Source organism: Pleurodeles waltl, chromosome 11 (assembly GCF_031143425.1).
Source record: "Pleurodeles waltl isolate 20211129_DDA chromosome 11, aPleWal1.hap1.20221129, whole genome shotgun sequence".
In the NCBI taxonomy this organism is placed as follows: Eukaryota; Metazoa; Chordata; class Amphibia; order Caudata; family Salamandridae; genus Pleurodeles; species Pleurodeles waltl.
In genome coordinates, this window is record NC_090450.1 from 735,198,819 (window position 1) to 735,221,897 (window position 23,079).

General features: G+C 45.4%; 1 protein-coding gene across 2 annotated transcripts in view; it reads right to left on the reverse strand.

The window, feature by feature from the left end:
• The window catches only part of KCNIP3 (potassium voltage-gated channel interacting protein 3), an 871,673-nt gene that overhangs the window by 633,994 nt on the left and 214,600 nt on the right, over positions 1-23,079 (reverse strand). The window lies entirely within an intron of this gene.

Here is a 23,079-nt window from a genome sequence, read left to right on the forward strand (position 1 = left end):
CTACTGTGATAACCTACCAACAGCACCCACACAGAAAATGTACCACAAGGGAAAACAAATTGACAGCATAGGTATAGGGAATGTACTAAAAAAAATAACACGCTGATGTACAGATATAGGAATTTTACCACGGAACATAAACCTAACATCACAAAAATACTCTACAGGGCATAAAACAAACAGCATAAGTATGGTAAATGTGCTACTGGGGATTTCTTATGGAAAGCACAGATACTGGAATTGTACTACAAGGGTACCCTTACACAACACATAGAGGAAATGTACTACCGGGGATATAACAGATGCAAAGATATAGGAACTGTGCTAGAGGAGAAAACAATGCTGACAGAACAGATATAGGAAACACATTAGAGAGCAAATCATACTGAAAGCGCAGGTATAGGAAATGTGCTATTCCAGTTTTTCGTTTTTGGTTGACCTTGATACCACAATGTGGTGTGAAGGATAGAGAAAGGCATGAATAGGATGTCTGCTCAATTCATGGGTATCGAGGTATTGCAGTAAATTGTGAGTGAGGCCATCACAATAAAGTCTGCATGTTGTTTTTGGTGTAGGTTGATTTGGTAATAGCCAGCTTAATGTACAAGGTGTTGAGGACCTCCTTGTAGGTCGATTCATTCATTATTTTATGCTAGAGGCACTGGTCAGGCTGAAACCTCTGAAGAATATAATGTGAGGGTGCTGTTAGGAGACAGAGGTGAAGAGATCTGAGAATGCTATACAATTCTTGTCAGGTTTGAGGTGTCTACGGATCATGTTGAAGAATTCTGTCCGAGAAGTGGATGGAGTGAAGAGGAGGGGGAGGAGCTCTAATGACAAGAGAATTGTCCCATAAGGGCCTGTTAGATTTGTGGGTAAGTGTAAGATTCCCCTGCTACATTGTGTAAGTGGATTTTGTTGGCTACTGTATCATGGAAAAGGAGGACATCAAGGATGTGTGTCTGAGCCATGTTTCAGTAGTGAAGAGTGAATTAAGTATGTGCTGTGTAATGATGTTGGCTACATTAGGAATGTGGATTACTATTGGAAATGTTTTGATGAGTATGAGCAGGAGGGTTTGTCCTTGTGTAAGTGTGCTAGTGATTGTGGGTGCTGTAATGTGCACGTGGCACACCTTGGGAAAGGATTGCCAGAGGGGCAAAGGTTCTGGCTCTAAACTCTTCCTGGCCTGAGCAAGTCAAAACAGGCAATGCACTTTCAGTGTTTGTCCTTTGGTGAGGTTGCCTAGACAATGGAATGGCATTAAAGCTACCTAGGTAAAAGTGGACAAGAGAGGCCTGACTTGTGTTTATTGACCTTATTTGGACTGTCTTACTGAGGGAGTCATTGGACTTGCACCTAATTTGTCAGGAAGTTGCAGACTTGGACCTTGCTACCGCTGCGGTATTTCTTGGGTTGATGCTCGGCTTTCTCTGGGCCCATTGGGCAGTACTGCCAAGATTATGGGCTTGATCTTTACAGAAGATGGAGCTTGCTCCTGATTTGTCAAGGGACTTCATGTTGTTCCAATGGCAGAAGTGGCTGCTTCCTCTGGACCTGCTTGATGGGTATTGTGGGGTTCACAACTCTGTTTTGGGGGTTTACTACTCTGAGTTCCTGTGTCTTTAGGATTTCTTCCTCTCACTGTCACAATATCTTCTCTCTCTCTTTTTCTGGGCTCCTGGTGCTCTGCAGGGATCCTACCTCTCTGAAGTGCCCCCTCGCTCCGTTTAGTTCCCTTCACCACCATATGGCATTTCTTCCCTCTGCCTTAGCTTCGGACCCCTCTTCTTTCTTTCTAGGGTTCATCCTTGTCACCTGGATTCATTACTCTTCCTATGTAGTTCCAGACTCTGGGGTTTGGTTCCTTTCTGAGTGTCTCTCCGAGGTCTTTACCTCTCGTTGGAGTTTCCTTCTCTTATGGATTCCGCGTTTTCTGTGTGGTTCACTTTTGGATGTGGGTAGGTAGTTCCTGCCTCAGTATGGAGTTTGAACTTCTCTCGCTTTCTGAGGTTCCTCATGGTCCTTGGGGTTTATTTCTCTCTCTATGGAGCTCCCTTACCTCTCTACGGGGTTCCTGCTCTCTCCGGGCTCGCATTATGTCACTGGAGTCAGATCGTCTCAGAGCCTCTAATGGGATTTCTGCAGACTCTGTTGTGAGTTTAAGTGAAACGTGAGCGATGTTTCCTTCTCCCTAATTGAGAGGCTGCAGAGTCAGGCCCGACTTTGATCGAGTGCTCTGGACTCTCGGAGCTAATGCAGCGGGGGTTACTCTTCAGCTTTTCAAAGAGCGGGGGTGGGGATGGAAAAAAAAGCGTAATCAAGCGAAGGAAAGGCACGAGGAAAAAATGGGAGTGTGATCATGTGTCACAGAAAGGGAAGAAATGGGGGAAAGAATTAAGAGTGGAGAAAAAAAGATAAAGTGTGAAGATAAGAAAGGGACTGAAACGAAAAAAAAGGAAAGTTTGTAAATAAGTTAAGAGCACGAGTGAGAGAACAAACAAACGAGGTACGAAGTATATAGAGAAAAAAGTGAATGGCGCAAAGTGAAAGAAACACTATTAGAAAGGAAAAAAAGATTCAAAGAAAGAAAGGAGAAGATGGGGAAGGCATAAATGGCAGCAGTAAAGTAGTAAAGGTTAAAAGACCAAGAGAAAGAAAGAAGGAAATACGGAAATACATAGGACGAGTGGAAGAGAAAGGGGAAATAAGGAACCTAAAGAAACAAGAGATAAAGGATAGTCTTAAAATACTTGGAAACGGGATAAAAAATACAAGATGACAAATCAGAAAAGCAGAAGAAAAAAGACAAGTGAGAGGAAGGAAAGAATGAATACAAACAATCAGAAGAACGAAAAGAAAATAATAGCATAAAAAAGAAAAATAAACATGATGGAAGGGAATGAAAACGAATTAATTAATTAAATAGACGAAAAGGGATGAAAACACGCAAAAAAGAAAAGAAGGAATACTGACACAATTATTATTCCAAAAGGAAAAAAGAATACGACTTCACAAAGGAGAGAAGGAAGAAAGAAATAATTACAAGACAAAGGAGAAAATGAGCAAAATGAGGAAATGAAAGGAAAAAGTTAAGGAAGGGATAAGAAGTAAATCAAAGACAAGCATGGGCAATGTCAATAGATGTAACTTATAAATTAAGGTGCTGCTTCAGTCATTGATGGGTTTGGACTCTCAAAGGTTGTCATTCACTCTGTTACTGACCCTTGCACTCATACATCCGCCCATCCACCAGCTGACTGATTTTTATATTCATTCACTTATTCGACCGCATTAAAAAACAAGCTTAACAACACAGGCAATACAAATTAAAAGTAGAAAAGGAAAAATGCTTGAAATAACAAAACAAAAATAAAACAAACAAATAAACACAGCAGTGGGTGGCCAGCTAACAATGGAACTGTATATAGTACATCACTGTTTTAAGTGCCAGCTTAACAATGGCACTGTATATAGTACATCACTGTTTTAAGTGCCAGCATGGGTGCCACACCTAGAATCAAAGTCCTGGAATGAAAAATCAATGATGCACTATTGCCAATACCATTTGAAAATGGTCGCCTGGTTTAGAGGCAGTTGCCACATGGGATGCGGTGCACTGCAGATGAAATTATAAACAAGGAAGAGGGCCGTTGTGCTGTACAAATGTAAATAGGAGGTGAAGGAAAGAAATGAAAGGGGGGCTATAAAAGGAGAAAATAGATAACTGAAATACTAGCCCACCATCTCTTTCACTGAAGCACACACATTTTCAGGTAGATGTGATCAGACAAATGATGTCACTCACAGGGCAAGAGAGCCAATGGCAGAAGTGACTGACCCAAAGCCTCTCTATGCACGTATACATTTTTTTTTCGTCTGGCCTTGTGAAGAGACTTTAGCAAGACTTATTACAGTGCAAATCTTCTGCACCTAGACTTTGTCAAAGAGAACTATTGGCACCAAAATTCTTGCCTACTATAACAATCTGTGAAATTTCATGTAACAAGATACAGGTCTGCACGAAATAACATGGGGTAGTAACCATACACCCTTAAATACGTTTTAGCACTTATGTATGTCATAAATAAATCAAAGCTATGGCCTTTGTCATGACTTTTCAAAAAGCACATATCAGACCTAAGGCATCTGAAATGACTTTTTCCAATGAATCAGTCACAACTATAGCCTTTATCATTGACTTGTCTCCATAACCTACTGAACCTATTGTACTGAGCATAAGCATTCCCACAAGGCAACCATTAGGCTTACCATAGTTAAATTACAAAATAAGTTTTAAATTATGAATATTAAAACAATATAAAATCTCTTGTAAGAGGCTCTAATAGGGACCACTGAAGTGCAATTCTTCTATCTAAAAATCTTGTTGGAGTGGGTCATCAATACGAAAAACATTGCCTACTATGGTGATCTGTGAGATTTCACATCACAAAATTCCTGCTTACAGGTTACAAACTACACAAAAAGCCTGTTGACTCCAGCATGCGTTTTACACAATAAGTAAATCAGTCCTAATGACTTTCATAATAAGCAGATCAAATTTATGACTCTGGCATAACTGTCCCCAAAGAACCAATAAGGCCTATAGCCTTAACAATTTGCTTGTCACCGTAATCAACACAGGACTACTGAAAAATGCATCATGCTTAGAGCAGTTGTCAACACATACATAACTCCTTTCGAAAGTGCCTAACAAAGATTATCAAAGTGAAAAGTTCTACCCTGAAGGTTTTTCATATGGGGTGCCAGTAACAAAACCCTTGCTTGTTATGTTAATCTGTGAGATTTCTTTTAACAAAATTCCTATCTACCGCCTGTAACCTAGTGTGATAACAATCAGCTTTTAAAGGCTTATTAGCTTTAACAAATACTTGTCACAATAATTAAGCCAGGTCTACTGCCTTTGTCATAATGTTTCATAGTAAACACAGCAGAAGGCATCTCATAACTTTTCTCAATGGACCAATCAGGCCTATAGCCTTTAACGTTGGATTGTTATCATAACCAACTAGGCTTACTGGACTTAGTGTAGGGTTTACCATGATCCAACCATAAGTAATATAGTCATAAAATTATGAATGTATCCAAAATCACAGGGCCTATCAAGGATAATCAGAGTGCACATCTTCTATCCTCCTGGATTGTCAGAGGGGTTAACTAATAACACAGCGAGATTCCATATAGCAATACAGCGCTCTGTAGGATTTAATATAGACTAATAACAATTCACTCTTAAATGCCTAATAACTTTTACATATGCCTCTCACAATAAAAACAACTGCATTCATTGTAACTTAAGAAACAGATCAGGCCTATAGCCTTGATCATTAGCTTACCACAATAACTAGTCTAGTCCTCCTCTATTGAGCATAACATTTCTCATAAGGCAAAAGTGCAATACAAGCACTCTTTTCAGTGGGAGCACACAACTTCTGCCCAATCAAATGTGGCTACTCAGAGTCCACGTCCCCCTCTTTCTAGCCCTTCGGAAAGCTCATTTTCTGTTGATAACATAAGGTCAGAAGACAGCTGCAATGTCAAGCCACACCTAAACCAGGGGAAGAAGGGTAGAAGAAAAAGTAAAGATTTCTTAAAAGTGAAAAGGAAAGGAAAAATTAAAGCAGTAAAACAAGAAAAAAAGAACAGTGGAAGGTAAAAAAAAGTGAGAAAGAATGGGGAAATGGGAAAGGAGAGCAAGAAAAAGGTGGAACAAAAAGAGAAAAATGATGGTGGAGAGAAGGAAAGGAGGGTGAGATGGGACGGAAGTAAGAACAGGAAAAAAATCTATGGAAGTAGAAACAGAATGTAGAAAAATAATACATGGAAGTAAAAATGAAAGGATTGAACAATACAGGAATAAGGCTAGAAGAATTAAAAATAAATAATGAGTGAATGTTAATTTCAAAGAAAGTCTGAAGAGCAAAGGAAAAGAAGGAGATAAAAGGGGGAAATGAAATAAAACCACAAAACAAGCATTGTGGCAAAGCCAATAGGTTTTGCCTATGCAGGAACTATTGGCTATGTCAATTTCTTTTTGGCATTGTGCATAGCAGCACCAGGTACTGTGCAACATGGCTTAAAGAAAAAAAAAGTGCCTTGACACTGCCATTGCCGACCACCTCATAGCACATTTTTCCCTTAACTTTAAGCTGTGTTGCAACATGGCTTAAAGTAAGAAAAAAGTGCTTTGAAGTAATCGGTGCTGGCCCTGTTTTTTTTGTTTTTTTTAAAAATAGATCAAGCGCACAAGTCATAGGCGGGAGCAGCAACAATGGATAGAACGAGTGGGGGCAGGTGGCCACAAAGGGAGGGGGTGGTATGTGGAAACTCTCCGAAAACATTAATGTGTCCTTGCATAATGTAACTGGTGCTCATGTAAAGCAAAAGGATTAAGAATTAAGGGAGAACATGAAAACGTAGAGTGATAAAAAGAGGACAGAAAAGGAGGTGACAAGGAACAACACCATAAAAACACGAGCATTTGCAATGCAATAGGTCTAGCATTTACTTTAGTTAGAGCTACTGGCATTGTGAATTTATAACTGGACGTTTCTTGCCACATAAATTGGTCAACCCTGTCTCATAATTTCATCTTTTCCTGCCATATAATTCCAGTAGCCCTGCATATAACTAAAGCACTTCCATTTACCTTCTTCCTCTATCTGCAACAAAAATTGAAAATGTTGCCATTTAGCATCCTATTTTAAATCTGCCATGCTAATTCCAATTGAAAACCACTTTCACCACCCCACCATCAGAGTTGCTGGTTAGCTAGCACAATTCCCCAAAAAGACACAAAACAGCCACAGAGGAGAAATAAACTAGAAGGGTCGCCCAAACATATCAAGAGTGTTCAAACAGTCATAGTGTAATAAGGGTGTTAAGTTGGCCTTAATCGTGGTCATAATTGGAATAAGGAGAGGATATTAAAACATATACAATTAGCATATAAAACTTTAACAGAAATATAATTCTGGTATTAGACTGTAATGCTCAGAACAGTCCCTAGAGGGCACCATAACGAAAACATCATTTGTAACAAACAGGGTCATGTAACCATATTCTTAGCCCCTAGTGGGCATGCCCCCATTAAAAAACAGGAGCAAGTAATGCAGTGTACGCACACACATAGCTCCTAGAGTGCATTTTTAGGGCTAGAAGGCCTATCGCAATGATATTAAAAACAAGGCCTTTAAAAAAAAGAAAAACTTCTTCCAGCTGTAAAGCAAACTTTCTAGCCATTAGAAAGCTTAAAATACACTGATTGGTGGGAGGGGTTATTATTTTGAGTCCCTACTTAGTGTGGGGACCCAGAGATAATGTAGACAGAAAGAGCACATTGTGGTCAATGATTTGAAGGTGGTCCCATTGTCCTAGGACTACCACAGGCTGAGTTCTGAGCAAACATGTTGGGTAAAAGTAATGCCCTGCAAAGCATTATGGGGCAAGTTTCCATGCTGCAAATATTTTAGTATGTTGATAGGACTGTAATGCTTAGAACAGCCCACAGGAGGATACAACAATGAAAATAGCATTGTAAGAAACATGGTCATGTAGCTATATAGTTAGCCCTTACAGGGTATTACTACACAAAAAGAAAATGGTAATAAATAACAGATTGTAACTGCAAATTTAGCCCCTAGAGCATGGGTACTCACAAACTTTTTCTCGGGGGCCAAAATTGCAGTATGGTTTGCTGCCGAGGGCCGCACTGAAGTGACAGCGGGGGGGGGGGGCTTGGAGGGGGCGGGGCTTAGAGGGGGAACAACCACCCCGCCCCCTTTTTCAAAACATTGTAACACACACAGCGCCATCTGCACACAGCGCCATCTGCTCTCACCCCTACCCCAGTAACACACACTGCGCCATCTGCACACAGCGCCATCTGCTCTCACCCCTACCCCAGTAACACACACAGCGCCATCTGCACACAGCGCCATCTGCACACAGCGCCATCAGCACTCACCCCTAGCCCAGTAACACACACAGCGCCATCTGCACACAGCGCCATCTGCACACAGCGCCATCAGCACACATCCCCAGGCCCAGTAACACACACAGCGCCATCTGCACACAGCGCCATCAGCACTCTCCCCTACCCCAGTAACACACACAGCGCCATCTGCACACAGTGCCATCAGCACTCACCCCTACCCCAGTAACACACACAGTGCCATCTGCCATTTGCTTTAATTGTTTATTTAACAAGCAGGTGGGGGCAATGGAGGAGGGTAAGTAGAGAAAGAAGGGGTGGGAATAACACATGGAGAGTGAGGAGAAGCACAACAGTAAGAGAACACTGCAGAGGCACATGGCAAAAAAGAACAACACAGAGCACTGAGTGGGGAGAGAGAAGCACATGGAAGAGACGGAGCAGTGCAGGAGGTTAGAAGAACACAAACGAGACAGAGCAACGCTGAGGGGGAGGGAAGCACCCAAGGGTGACATCTACTAAGCAAATGCACTTGTGGAGGGCTTAGGCAAAAAAGAAATGAGAGAGAGCAGAATGGGAGAGAATAAGAAAGCGGATGAGAGAGAGAGAGCAACATGCAGCAGGAGGAGAGAAGCAAATGAGGGAGACAGCTGGAAAACACATGAACATTCTTTAGCAAAAAGAAAGTATTTCCCTAAAAGTGAGCAGTGGAAGGACACAGATGAAGCTCCTTAATTCCAGGGACAAACATGAGATGGATAAGGCAAGCCATTCAGTAAGAGGCAAGTTAATGAAAGCAATAATAAAGCCCATCAATCATAAGAAATGGGCCGACTTTAATGCTGACATTAGGTTTTTGCATATAGATAGCTTGCGCTTTCTAATAGGTTTGACTTAAAAATAATATATCTATCTCAAAATCTGCAGATAGAGCATGTGGAGGCTCTGTACCAAATGAGTTCAAGTTAAAAATGAATGGAGTTCTCCTTTGATGTACTCCAGAGTAAGTCAAGTTGTAAAGTATCTGGAATTAACTTATTCTGCTGGCTCATATCAAAGTTGTCATTGTACCGTTGTAATTTACGTTTCAGTAGATTTAAGGAGAAGCAAATCTGCCTTTATATGAAAAGTTTGTTTTTATTCCCTCATTTTGAAGGTTGTTAGATTTTAGAAGTCACCCCCTTAATTTTTATTAGTCACACCTACCTTTGGTTACACTGTACGTGTGTTTCCGCGCAGGAAAAAGATGTCTGTGTTGTACTTCCTTAGACCATAAGTATCTCTTAGAAATCTCCGGTCAAGAACGTGGAGTCAACGATTGATCACTTGACCTTTATGAATCTATCATAGTTGATGAAGACTGTAAATCAGGAGTGACTTTTTTCTCTCACCGCCTTGAAATATTTACGCTATTGGGGAGCTGATCCTCTGTGGGATTGTAATATCCTCTGATCATTAGCTTCTCGAAAATCATGTGTGTAGATTTGTAAAATTTGTGTGAATAGAAATAAAACGCGTCACATTTGGTGAGCGTATATTATTTAGAAAAACATTCATTTATTATTAGAATGTATACAGCAATATTGTTTTTCTGGTAACAGTGAAAGGCTTGTCACTTTCAACGAAAGATTTGGCTAAATGTGAGTGCACAGTGCATGGCTGGTGCAGACGTGCAGGTTATAAAGTGAATGTTAAAGTGTATAATTACTTGGTGCAGACATTTGTGGAATGTGAGTCAATCAAAGCAATACTTCAGGAGCGTTAATCAGTATGGAGTTCTTAGAAATCGTTAGGTATCTAACTGGATTTAATGGACCTAAGTATGTTCAAAGAACTAACCCTAAGGTTTCTGATGGATACAACTACCTGTGGATTCCTCACCTAATGAATACTCCCATGGCGCCAGCATTCGACGGAAATCTTCTTACTAGTCTCTGCACGTCGACGAGGACGTCACTCTAGCCCACGCGACGCCGTCTGACGTCATACGGGCAATAAGAGGTCCTCGACGACGTGCGGACGTCAGTTCCCTTTTTTCCATGCATTCGAAACGGTTATCTTCGAGGGAGCAACTGTTACTTTTGTGGTTACAGTGTATTTTTGCTGCGTAGTCTTTCGCTGTGGTAATAATGTCGCAGAGAAAGTCTGGATTCAAGCTTTGTCGTGAGTGTGGAGGCAAGATGTCGGTGACGGATCCTCATTCCGATTGCCTTTGGTGTTTGAGCTCCGACCACGACGTCTCGACTTGTGATTCATGCCAGCACATGAATCCAAAGGCCCTCAAGGAACGTGAGGCGAAGCTGTTTATGGCGAAATCGAAGGAGAAGCATCACAAGAAGTCTTCTTCTCCAAGACATCGGCGTCATCGAGACTCCCGGCGCCGTAGAGAATCTCGGCGTCATTCGAAGGAGACTCGTTCCAGGTCTTCGGATCGGCGCCGAAGGACATGGGAGATCAGTCCCATGGTTACGCCGCATCCTTCGACGCCGTTGCCCTCTCCGGCGTCTCCAACTTCACCTGGACAGGCGTCTGTGATTGAGGTAGTGGAGCCTCAGGTGTTTTCTCCGGCGTTGCAGACGTCGAGGCCGGCGTCGGGGTCGCCTCCGAGACAGGCACCCCAGTATCCGGCTTTTCCCACCCCTGGAGCCGATAGTTCCGCATTCTTGAATGCGATGTATGCCATCTTCCAACAGATGGCTCCAGGGGGTGCTCCGGCTGGGCCTTTGGCCTTTTCATTGGGTGATCCTGCGCCTCTTCGGCCGGCACCCTTTATGCCCTTTCTCCCTTTTGGGAACGTGGGCTCGACGCCAGTGTCGGCGCCGGTGGCCGCTCCGGTGGCTTCAGAGGGATTGGCCCCGGGGATTTCCATCCCGTCGACGTCGGGATTTCGGCCTGTGACTCCGGTGGGTCCATCTGCTTCAACTGCTCTTTCGTCGGCGCCGAAGTTACCTGTGGCGCCGGACGCGGCGTCGGTGGCTTCAGAAGATCGGCGCCGATCTTCGACTTCGGCGGAGGCATTGTCGACTCCGCGTATTGAACAACGGCTTCATTCGAGGAGACGTGCTCTCCGTGTATTAGAGGAGCAGGAGTACCAACGAGCCCTGGAGGAAGGAGAGCTAGAGGACTCGGGTGATGGGCTGCGTGGTCTGGAGTCGGCCAGTGGGCTGGACACTTCCCCTGAGTGGGATCTTTCGTCCCCGGGAGAATACACTGAGGAGGCTGCTTCCTTTCATGCAGTGGTACGGAAGGCCGCTAGTTTTTTGGACCTGCCTTTGCCGGTGGTGGAGGCTAAACAAAACCTTCTAACAGAGGTGCTACATCCGGCCTCAGCTGCGGCGGAGCCTCTTTTGCCATTTAATGACGCTCTGCTGGATCCGGTGTTAGAGGTGTGGAAGAGGCCGGCGTCTTCCCCAGCAGTTCACAGAGCCGTGGCCAGGAGGTATCGGGCGGCTCCGACTGACCCTGGTTTTCTGTCTAGGCACCCTACGCCGGAGAGCTTGGTGGTGCAGGCCTCCTGTTCATCTAAGTCAGCGCCTGGTTCTTTCCCGACGGTGCCTGGGGACAGAGATTCAAAGAAACTAGAGGCGCAGTCCAAGAAGGTTTTTTCGTCCTGCAGTCTGGCGTTGAAGGCCACCAACGCAACCTGTATCCTGGGGAGGTATATTCATGCTCTGATGGATGACATTTCCTCATCATTTACAGAGCTTCCCCAGGGTCTTTTGGATGTTGTTTCAAATGCCCAGGCTGCTGCGACCCAGATTATCCAGACGGGACTGGATACCACCGACTCGGTAGCCAGAGCAATGGGCACAACTGTGGTGGCAAGGAGACAGGCCTGGCTCCGTAACTCGGGCTTTTCTGCGGATGTACAGTCCACATTGTTGGATCTCCCGTTTGATGGGGACAAACTGTTTGGAGCCAAGGCTGATTCGGCCTTGGAACGTTTTAAGGAGAACAGGGCCACGGCTAAGTCGTTAGGGCTCCAAGCTCCTTCTTCCACGGCCTCTTCCAGATTTTTCAGGAGGTTTCGTGGATTTGGGCGTGGCTCTTCCTCCTCTTCCTTTCGGGGAAGATATCAGCAACCTGCCTCTTCCCATCCCTATAGATCTTTTAGGGGGAGAGGTAGGGTCCGCACCAGAGGAGCCTCTCAGCAGCACTCTGCCTCTTCCTCATCCTCTGGCGGGGTGCAGCAGGGGAAGCAGCCTTAGGCTTCCACCATTTCCCACTCACTCCTCTCCTGTAGGGGGAAGATTACAGCATTTTCTCACCAAATGGAAGACTGTTACAACGGACACTTGGGTTCTCAGTATTGTGGGAAAAGGCTACACCCTTCCCTTTCGGGAGTTCCCGCCCCTCATCCCGCCCCGCCCTTCTTATTGTTCAGAAGAACACCTCCTGTTGCTAGAACAGGAGGTACAAGCCCTCCTTTCAAAGGGCGCGGTGGAGTTGGTCCCAGAGCAGGAAAGGGGTCGAGGATGTTACTCAAGGTATTTCCTGATTCCCAAGAAGGATGGTCGTTTGGGACCAATCCTGGACCTGAGGATCTTGAATTGGTTCCTCAAGCAGGAAAAGTTCAAGATGCTGACCCTAGCACAGGTGCTTTTGGCTTTGAACAAGGAAGACTGGATGGTGTCTGTCGACTTGCAGGATGCTTACTTTCATATCCCGATACTCAAGTCACACAGGAAGTATCTCCGGTTTGTGGTGGGATCGCAGCACTATCAGTTTGCGGTCCTTCCGTTTGGTCTTACTTCAGCACCTCGAGTCTTCACGAAGGTGATGTCGGTGGTTGCGGCAGAACTCAGAAGGAAGGGGATAGCAGTATTCCCTTATTTGGACGACTGGTTGATCAAAGCCAAGTCCCCGGAGCTTGTGTCGCATCATCTGCAGTCAACAACCCAGTTGTTGTTCGACCTGGGTTTTTTGGTGAACGAGCCCAAATCTCACCTAGAGCCCTCTCAGCGCCTCCTGTTCATAGGGGCAGTACTGGATACAACATTGGGTCGGGCCTTTCCTCCGCCTCAGCGGATTCAAGATATTCAGGATTTGGTTCCAATGTTTCGAAATGGAGCGGTAGTTCCAGTCCTCAAGGTCCTTCGTCTGCTCGGTCTGTTTGCCTCCTGCATTCTGTTGGTCACGCATGCTCGCTGGCACAGGAGGGCTCTTCAGTGGTGCCTCCGAAGGCAGTGGTCTCAACACAAAGGGGATCTAGAGGGTACTGTCAAGATCTCCAGAGATGCTGCTGTGGATTTGAAGTGGTGGATTGCAAGCAACAATCTTTCACAAGGAAAGCCGTTCCAGCAGTCGCCACCAGTGGCCACAGTCATAACGGATGCTTCCACTCTAGGGTGGGGAGCTCATCTGGGGGATCTGGAGATCAAAGGTCTTTGTTCTCCAGAGGAACAGATGTTTCACATCAATCTGTTAGAGTTACGGGCTGTACGTCTGGCTCTCAAGGCCTTCCTCCCTTCCCTTCGTGGTCAGTCGGTACAGGTCCTAACGGACAATACTACCACGATGTGGTACATAAACAAGCAGGGAGGAGTGGGGTCGTACCTTCTCTGCAGAGAAGCTCTTCGACTATGGTCCTGGGCAAAGGACCATCAGATTTGCTTGATAGCAAGCCATCTGGCCGGAGTCTTGAACGTGCGTGCGGACAGTCTCAGTCGCCAATTCTCGGCAGACCACGAGTGGCGTCTCCATCCAGATCAAGTCCGTTTAATCTTCCAGAGGTGGGGGTTTCCTCGGGTAGATCTGTTTGCCACTCGAGAGAACGCGCATTGTCCGTTATTCTGCAGCCTCCAGTATCCGATGCAGGGAGCGTTGGGGGACGCGTTTCAAATAACCTGGTGCGGCCAGTTGCTTTACGCGTTTCCTCCCATACCCTTGATTCCTCGAGTATTGAGGAAGATTCGCCAGGACCGTGCTCTAGTCATCCTAATAGCTCCGGATTGGCCAAGGAGGGTATGGTACTCCGACCTTCTCCAACTCTCAATGTGCCCTCCGCTCCGTCTCCCTTTCAGGGCAGACCTCCTCTCGCAGTCGCAGGGGCAGGTTCTACACCCCAACCTCCAGAGTCTGCACCTACATGCCTGGAGATTGAACGGGGCAACCTGAGTTCCTTCTCTCTCCCGCCTGAGGTAGTGGATGTTATATTAGCGGCCAGGCGACACTCCACTAAATCTATCTACGCTAATAGATGGTCTAAATTTGTTGCGTGGTGTGGAGAGAGGCAGATTGATCCTTTGCATGCTCATCTATCGGACGTTTTGTCTTTTGCTCTGTCTCTAGCGCAGAAAGGTTGTGCAGTGGCTACCATTAAGGGTTATTTATCGGCCTTGTCAGCCTTCATATGTCTTCCAGACCAACCATCTTTATTTAAATCCCCTATTGTTATCAGATTCTTGAAAGGTCTTCTAAATAAATATCCTCCAAAGCCATTCGTTATGCCGCAATGGGATTTGTCCTTGGTCCTGACTTTCCTTATGGGGTCCCCTTTTGAACCTATGCATTCTTGCCCCTTAAGGTATTTGGTTTTAAAAACAGTCTTCCTGATAGCTATAACATCAGCAAGGAGAGTGAGTGAGTTGCAGGCCTTATCAGTAAAGCCCCCTTATACAACTTTTTATGGGGATAAGGTGGTGTTGAGGACCAAGGCTGCTTTCCTCCCGAAGGTTGTTTCACCCTTCCATTTGGCTCAGACAATTACTTTGTCCACGTTCTATCCTCCGCCTCATCCTTCCAAAGAGGAAGAAAGACTGCACCGTCTGGACCCAAAGAGGGCGTTGAGCTTCTTTATTGATAGAACAAAGGATTTCAGGCTGGAGGATCAGCTGTTTATTGGATACGTGGGCAAGAGGAGAGGAAAGGCAGTCCACAAGAGAACACTATCCAGGTGGGTTGTTCTTTGCATTAAAATCTGTTACTCTTTGGCAAAGAAGGATCCTCCTGAGGGCATTAGAGCTCATTCCACCAGAGCTAAGTCGGCCACTTCGGCCTTGGCCAGAGGTGTTCCTGTGGTCGACATCTGCAAGGCTGCAACTTGGTCGTCCCTTCACACTTTTGCAAAACATTACTGTTTGGATTCTGAGGTTAGAAGGGACGGCCATTTTGCACGGTCAGTGCTGCAGGATTTCTTGGTTTGACCATTTAGGCACCCACCGCCGGGCGTGGTACTGCTTTGGGACTCTATTCATTAGGTGAGGAATCCACAGGTAGTTGTATCCATCAGAAGAACGAGTTACTTACCTTCGGTAACGACTTTTCTGGTGGATACATTAGCTACCTGTGGATTCCTCACGGTCCCACCCGCCTCCCCGTTGCCTTTCTGGTCTTACCAAGTAATCCTTGAGTACGCTCCTCTTGGTCTTTGAGGGTGCAATAGATGTTGTATATATTATATGTATATATGTATATATCTTTGTGTATATACTTGATGTGTAGATATATATTTTAAAAAGAGAGAGTTATATATATATATATAAAAGATTTACAGTTATTCATGCAATGTTGTGTATTTTTACAATGTAATGGGATGTTGCCTTGCTCTTTCATTGCATTGCCTGGTTGTTCTCATGCACGTAAAAAATGATTGGTACTGACGTCCGCACGTCGTCGAGGACCTCTTATTGCCTGTATGACGTCAGACGGCGTCGCGTGGGCTAGAGTGACGTCCTCGTCGACGTGCAGAGACTAGTAAGAAGATTTCCGTCGAATGCTGGCGCCATGGGAGTATTCATTAGGTGAGGAATCCACAGGTAGCTAATGTATCCACCAGAAAAGTCGTTACCGAAGGTAAGTAACTCGTTCATTCGTACAATTATATTATTCCATAAAATAAAAAGTGGATTGTTAGTTTTTGTAGTAATTTACACAACTTTTCTTGCACTGATGTTTTTTGCTGTTACCCACTTTCTAATGTCCTGTGTGGCGTTTTAAACCAGAGGAGCTTTTTTCTTTCCCACTCCATAAAGTATGTTTTTATTTTAGTTGGTTGCCTCTCAGAAGTAACTTGGAGTTCCCCTTTCTCTGCTGAACACTAGAAACGATGAAGTGGTGGGCACTTCCGGTTGCCTTTTCTATACCTTAGGTCGCAGAACCCATTACAAAACTGCTTTCTAGTGTTTGTAACCTTCCAGGAAGCGGGAGTCACATATTTATGTGTATTTATTTATTCATTTTCTACCAGTGTATGGGCCAAAGTTCCTCTAGTCACGGCTCGCGGGCCGCCAAGGTAGGTCTGTGGGGCCGCTGGCGGCCCGCGGGCCGTACTTTGAGTAACGTCGCCCTAGAGGGTGTAGTGCAATATACATTTTCAGGGATAGCGGACGTATAGCAATGATATAACAAACAAGGCACTTAAAACACAAGCTATTCCCAGCTGTAAAACAAAGGTTCCAGACATGAGAGCGCTTAAAAAGATACTGAATGATGGCAGGGGTTATTATTTTGGGATCCCCCACTAACCTAGTGTGGGGACCCAGAGATGACCTTGACAGAAAGTGTGTCGTGCTGAACATTTTCGTGGTGGTCCTATTGCCCTGGGACCACCACAGACTGTTAGGAGCAAAAATGTTTTGTGAAAGTAATGCCCTGCAAAGCATTATGGGCGAGTTTCGAGTGCACTGAATATTCAAATCAAACCAGGGTTTATAAGCGCAACTACTCATCCGTAAGGGTCTCAAGGCGCTAAGGGGGTTTGTCCTCTGAGCTTCAGTCAAAGAGACAGGTTTTAAGGTCCTTCCTGAATTGGGGTAACAATGGTGACTGCCTGAGGTGCAGGATCAGTGTGTTCCAGCTCTTTGCCGCAAGGTAGGCAAAGGATCTCCCACCCGCCGAGGTATTCTGTATGTGGTGTACACTGGTTAGTGCTTGTTGAGCAGAGCGGAGAAGTCTGGTGGGGGAGTAGAAGGCGATGCAGTGGTTGAGATAGGCGGGTCTCAGGTCGTGGATGGCCTTGTAAGCGTGTACCAGGAGCTTGAAGTTAATTATCTTCTCGATTGGAAGCCAGTGGAGGTCTCTTAGGTGACTGGAGATACGTTTGTGGCAGGAAATATCCAGGATGAGTCCGGCAGAGGTGTTTTGAATGTGCTGTAATTTCTTGAGGTTCTTCTGGGTGGTACCAGTTTAAAGGGCGTTCCCATAGTCGAGTTTCCTGGTAACCAGGGCCTGTGTTACGGTTTTGTGTCAGTCCTTTGGAGTCCATTTGTAGATCTTCCAGAGAAGTTAGAGTGTGTGAAAGGAGTAGGATGCGACTGAATTGACTTGGCAGGTCGTGGTGAGCGATTAGTCCAGGATGGCGCTGAGGTTGCGTGTGTTGTTTGTTTGGGGGGGTGGGCGACGCTGTCGAGGGTCGACGCCACCAGGAGTCATCCCAGGCTGATATGGATGGTCATAGGATGAGGATCTCGGTCTTATCAGAGTTGAGCTTGAGGCAGCTGTTCTTCATCCAGGCGGCGACTGCTTCCATCTTGTTGCGGAAATCCTTCTTGGCAGTAGTGGGGTTTTCGGTTAGTGAGAAGATCAGCTGGGTATCATCAGCATAGGAGACCATGTTCGTTCCATGATCCCCGACAATGGATGCAAGAGAAGCCATCTAGATATTATAGTGTCTGCTCTCCCGCTGTGCTAGGAGAGCTGCTTTCGGTTTGAGGATTTCTGTTTTACGTAAAGCATTTACCAATTTCAAGTGTTTTAAGGGGAGAGCCACAAGAAATGACTCTGATTAGGTAACTGAACAATCTGACCAGCGTTCCAATACCGCTGATCAAGTTCACGATACTGTGCCTATTCATGCTGTCAGCGTCATGGCCACCATGCAGCACAAAGGAAAAGACAAAAGAGAAAAACAAGTTCACCCACGCTTAAGTATATCAGCAATCATGCAATCCATTAAACAGGGTCAGTCTGCAAGGCGTGACAAAAACAGCCTCAAGGGGGGACAAAGGTAAAGCATTTACCAATGACCAACTGATTTTTGAACGGCGAAACCAGGAACGAATGAAAGTGATGGGTGTGAGATGGACGTGGTTAAAAGCCCTCAACACTTACAACAGGTCAAAGCGCTTGCACGCTCGATCTAAGAATGGGGAAGGAAAAAAAGTGGAACAAATGGAACAAAAGTTCATATTAAATGGAGGAGAAATTAAAATCCTGAAAGAGAAACTAAGCAGGAACGAGAAATGAAACGGAGAGGAAATTAAACATAAAATAAGATTAAATATATAAAAACTGAGAAGGTGCGTGGTATAAACAAAAGGAAGAATGGTGGAAAATGTAAGACAACACAGGAAAAATAAAAATAGAATTGAGAAATTTAAATCTGGAATCTCTAGGAGAATTAAAGGCGGGCGGGCGAGTATACAACAGAAGGGGTCAAATAGACTGGAAAGAAAGGAAATAATAAGTATGAAGACTGTCAGGTACACGAACTGCAGAGAAGAACTTCACATCCACGTGTATCGGAGATGTGACATGAAATACTGCTGCCTAATGGGGGCAAAAGTATCCGAGGATGTCTCGCGTAGACAGCATCACAGGTGCTCAAGGATCAGAGATAGAATGTGAGGTGCACACAGAGCCTCGCAGATACATATGGATCAGAGAAAAAGTGTGATGGACAGACAGAGCTTCATTGGTGAACAGGGTTCAGAGATGTGGCCTGAGTTGAAGACAGTATCACAGGTGCCCAGGCATCAGAGGGGAAGTATTAGGTGCAGACAGAACCTCACACATGCATAAGGATAAGAGATGAGGGGTGATGCACAGGCAGCACTTCTTGGATGCACATGGATAACAAATGTGATGTGAGGTACAGGCAGAGCTGCTTGGAAGCACAGAGATTTGATGGGAGGTAAACACAGAGCACCGCAGATGCACAGGTATTGGAGATGAGGTGTGAGGTATGAGAAACGTCCTTAACAACATGTCCTTAACCCCTAGGGTGCCCAGGATGAGCTGGCCTCGCCCTCGGCAACGGTTGCCCGGTGCCGAGGACGAAACCAGCTCGCCCTGCTATGGGCCCCCGGGGGGAGCGCTAGCGCTCCCCCAGATGGCCAAGCACCCCCCTCCCCTGGGCAGGGATAGAAGGGGAATCGCTTCCCCTTCCACCCCTGCCCACCCCATGACCCCTCTCGCACGCTGACCTCATCAGAGGCTTTCCCCTCCGTGCAGGAAGCTCAGCTTCCAGCGCCGATTGGAGGAGAAATGCAAAAGCATTTCTCCTCCGATCACATGGAGGGAGCAGAGAGGCATGAATGGAGAGGAAATGCCTTTCCTCTCCTTTCATGTTACTCTGAGCATTTATGCTGACTGATCACGATGCGATTGGGCAGAAGAAATGCCCACTAGACACCAGGGAATTATATTTTTGTGTGTTTATGATATAAGGGGAGCGGCCCCTTGGGCAAGGGCCGCTCCCCAGGGGGGCAATTCATTATTATTAGGCTATTTCTGCCACCCCGGGGGCAGATCGGCCTATTATAATTAGGACAATCTGCCCCCAGGGGTGCAGAAACTCCTAGACACCAGTGATATTTTTGTTTGTTTGTTTTTGTTTTGTTTTGTATGTGGGGAGCAATCCCTTAGGCAAGGGTCACTCCCCTGGGAGCAAAATTCATTTTAGGCCGTTTCTGCCCCCCCTTGGGGGCAGATGGGCAATCTGCCCCAAAGGGGGGCGGAAACCACTAGACACCAGGGATTTTTTTTTTGTCAGTTTAACATGAGGGGAGCGACCCCTTAGGCAAGGGTCGCTCCCCTGAGGGCAGGGGCAAATTTGTTTTAGCCCATTTTTGCCCCCTTAGGGGCAGATCGGCCTATTGTAATTAGGCCGATCTGCCCCTGGGAGGACAGAAACATCTGGGCACCAGGGATTTTTATTTTTTTGTGTCAATTTCCCGCAAAGGGAGCAACCCCTTAGGCAAGGGTCATTCCTCTGGGGTAAAATTTATTTTAGGCCATTTCTGCCCCCTTTGGGGGCAGGTCGGCCTATTTTTATTAGGCCGATTTGCCCCCAAGGGGGCAGCAACCACTAGGCACCAGGGATTTTTTTTGTTTGCGCCAACTTCACGCAAGGGGACCGACCCCTGAGGCAAGGGTTATTCCCCTGGGGGAAAACTTTATTTTAGGCCATTTCTGCCCCCTCTGGGGGCAGGTCGGCCTATTTTTATTAGGCCGATTTGCCCCCCAGGGGGGCAGAAACCACTAGGCACTGGGGATTTTTTTTGTGCCAAATTCACACAAGGGGAGCGACCCCTTAGGCAAGGGTCGCTCCCCATGGAGGCACATTACTTTTGCCCATATCTGTTGCCCTTGGGGGCAGATCAGCCTATTTTTGGAAGGCCCATCTGCCCCCCAAGGGGGCAGAATGCCCACCAGAGACCAGGGAAGATTTTTTTCTCAAAATAAGAGGGTGGGGGTATGGCTATACCCCCACCCCAAATAAATGGGGCCAAAGTTGTTCTGCCCACCAGTGGGCAGATGGGGTAATTACCCCCGATCCACACCCCGGGGGCAGAAAGTCTACTAAATGCCAGGGAATTAAAAATAACAATAGTGTGGTGGTGGCTACCAACCAGTATGGGCATGGTTATGCCCCCACCCCAACTGAAGGGTGTATCAGTCTTTCATCTCCCCTGCATACTAAAACATCTTATCCCATGGCATGCAAGTGGTCATTTGATTATTTGGGGTTTTGGTTTTACATTTGGGCCATGAGAGCTTGGCTAATTCTCAAAATCGTCCAACTTGGAATGGTGAGGGCTGCACTTTTTGGACTTTGGAACGCTGCCATGTAGAAAAATCAACAAGACCTAGACACATCTGAAAACAAAACATCTCAGTGAGTCCACAGTGGTGTGCTTCACATGCAGCCTGCACCATTTTCTTACCCACAATGCCCTGCAAACCTCCAACTTTGCTGGAAATCACACATTTGTTCCCCATTTTTGTGATGGAACATTCTGGAATCTGCAGGAATCCACAAAATTCCTACCACCCAGCATTGCCTCATCTATACAGATAAAAATTCTGCTGCACTTGTCAGCCTAAAAATGTTTTTTTTCAAACTGCCCTTTCGGACCCACTTTGGTTCCCCCTTAATTTCAACATTTTTTTGGCTCTTCCTTGTTACTAGCACTTGGCCCACCTACACAAGTGAGGTATCATTATTACTGGGGGACTGAGGGGAACGTTGGCTGGTAGGAAATTTGTCCCGGTGCGGTGATCCCAATCAGAAATGTGGGAAAATGTGATTTTTTAGCTAAATTTGAGGTTTGCTGAGGATTCTGGATAAGAAAACATTGGGGGATCCTAGCAAGTCACACCTCCCTGGACTCCCTCAGGAGTTTAGTTTTCAGAAATGTCTGGGTTTGGTAGGTTTCCTTAGATGGCTGCTGAGCCCAAGACCAAAAACGCAGGTGCCCCCACAAAAACAAGCAGTTTTGTATTTGATAATTTTGATGTGTCCAGATAGTGTTTTGGGGCATTTCCTGTTGTGAGCACAAGGCCTACCCACACAAGTGAGGTACCATTTTTATTGGGAGACTTGGGGGAATGCTGGGTGGAAGGAAATTTGTGGCTCCTCTCAGATTCCAGAACTTTCTGTCACCGAAATGTGGGGGAAAAGGTGTTTTTTTAGCCAAATTTTGAGGTTTGCAAAGGATTCTGGATAACAGAATCTGGTGAGAGCCCCACAAGTTACCCCATCTTGGATTCCCCTAGGTCTCTAGTTTTCAAAAATGCACAGGTTTAGTAGGTTTCCCGAGGTGCCAACTGAGCTAGAGGCCAAAATCCGCATGTAGGCACTTTGCAAAAAACACCTCGGTTTTCTTTGGGGAAAATGTGATGTGTCCACGTTGTGTTTTGGAGCATTTCCTGTCGCGGGCACTAGGCCTACCCACACAAGTGAGGTACCATTTTTATCTGGAGACTTGGGGGAACGCTGGGTGGGAGAAAATTTGTGGCTCCTCTCAGATTCCAGAACTTTCTGCCACTGAAATATGAGGAAAACTTGTTTTTTAGCAAGATTTTGAGGTTTGCATAGTTTTCTGGGTAACAGAACATGGTGAGAGCCCCACAAGTCACCCCATCTTGGATTTCCCTCGGTCTTTAGTTTTAAAAAATGCACAGGTTTGGTAGGTTTCCCCGGGTGCCGGCTGAGCTAGAGGCCAAAATCCACAGGTAGGCACTTTGCAAAAAACACCTCTGTTTTCTTTGGGAAAATGTGATGTGTCCACATTGTGTTTTGGGGCATTTCCTGTCGCAGGAGCTAGGCCTACCCACACAAGTGAGGTACCATTTTTATCAGGAGACTTGGGGGAACATAGAATAGCAAAACAAGTGTTATTGCACCTTGTCTTTCTCTACATTTTTTCCTTCCAAATATAAGAGAGTGTGTAAAAAAGATGTCTATTTGAGAAATGCCCTATAAGTCACATGCTAGTATGGGCACCCCGGAATTCAGAGATGTGCAAATAACCACTGCTCCTCAACACCTTATCTTGTGCCCATTTTGGAAATACAAAGGTTTTCTTGATACTTATTTTTCACTCTTTATATTTCAGCAAATAAATTGCTGTATACCCGGTACAGAATGAAAACCGAGTGCAAGGTGCAGCTCATTTATTGGCTCTGAGTACCTAGGGTTCTTGATGTACCTACAAGCCCTATATAGCCCCGCAACCAGAAGAGTCCAGCAGACGTAACGGTATATTGCTTTCAAAAATCTGACATCGCAGGAAAAAGTTACAGAGTAAAATGTAGAGAAAATTTGCTGTTTTTTTACCTCAATTTCAATTTTTTTTTTATTTCAGTTGTTATTTCTGTAGGAAATCCTTGTAGGATCTACAGAAATTTCTCATTGCTGAATTCAGAATTTTGTCTACTTTTCAGAAATGTTTAGGTTTCTGGGATCCAGCATTGGTTTCACACCCCTTTCTGTCACTGACTGGAAGGAAGCTGAAAGCACAAAAAAAAAAATCATAAAAATGGGGTATGTCCCAGTAAAATGCCAAAATTGTGTTGAAAAATTGGGTTTTCTGATTCAAGTCTGGCTGTTCCTGAAAGCTGGGAAGCTGGTGATTTTAGCACCGCAAACCCTTTGTCAGAGAAAAAACCACAAGCCTTCT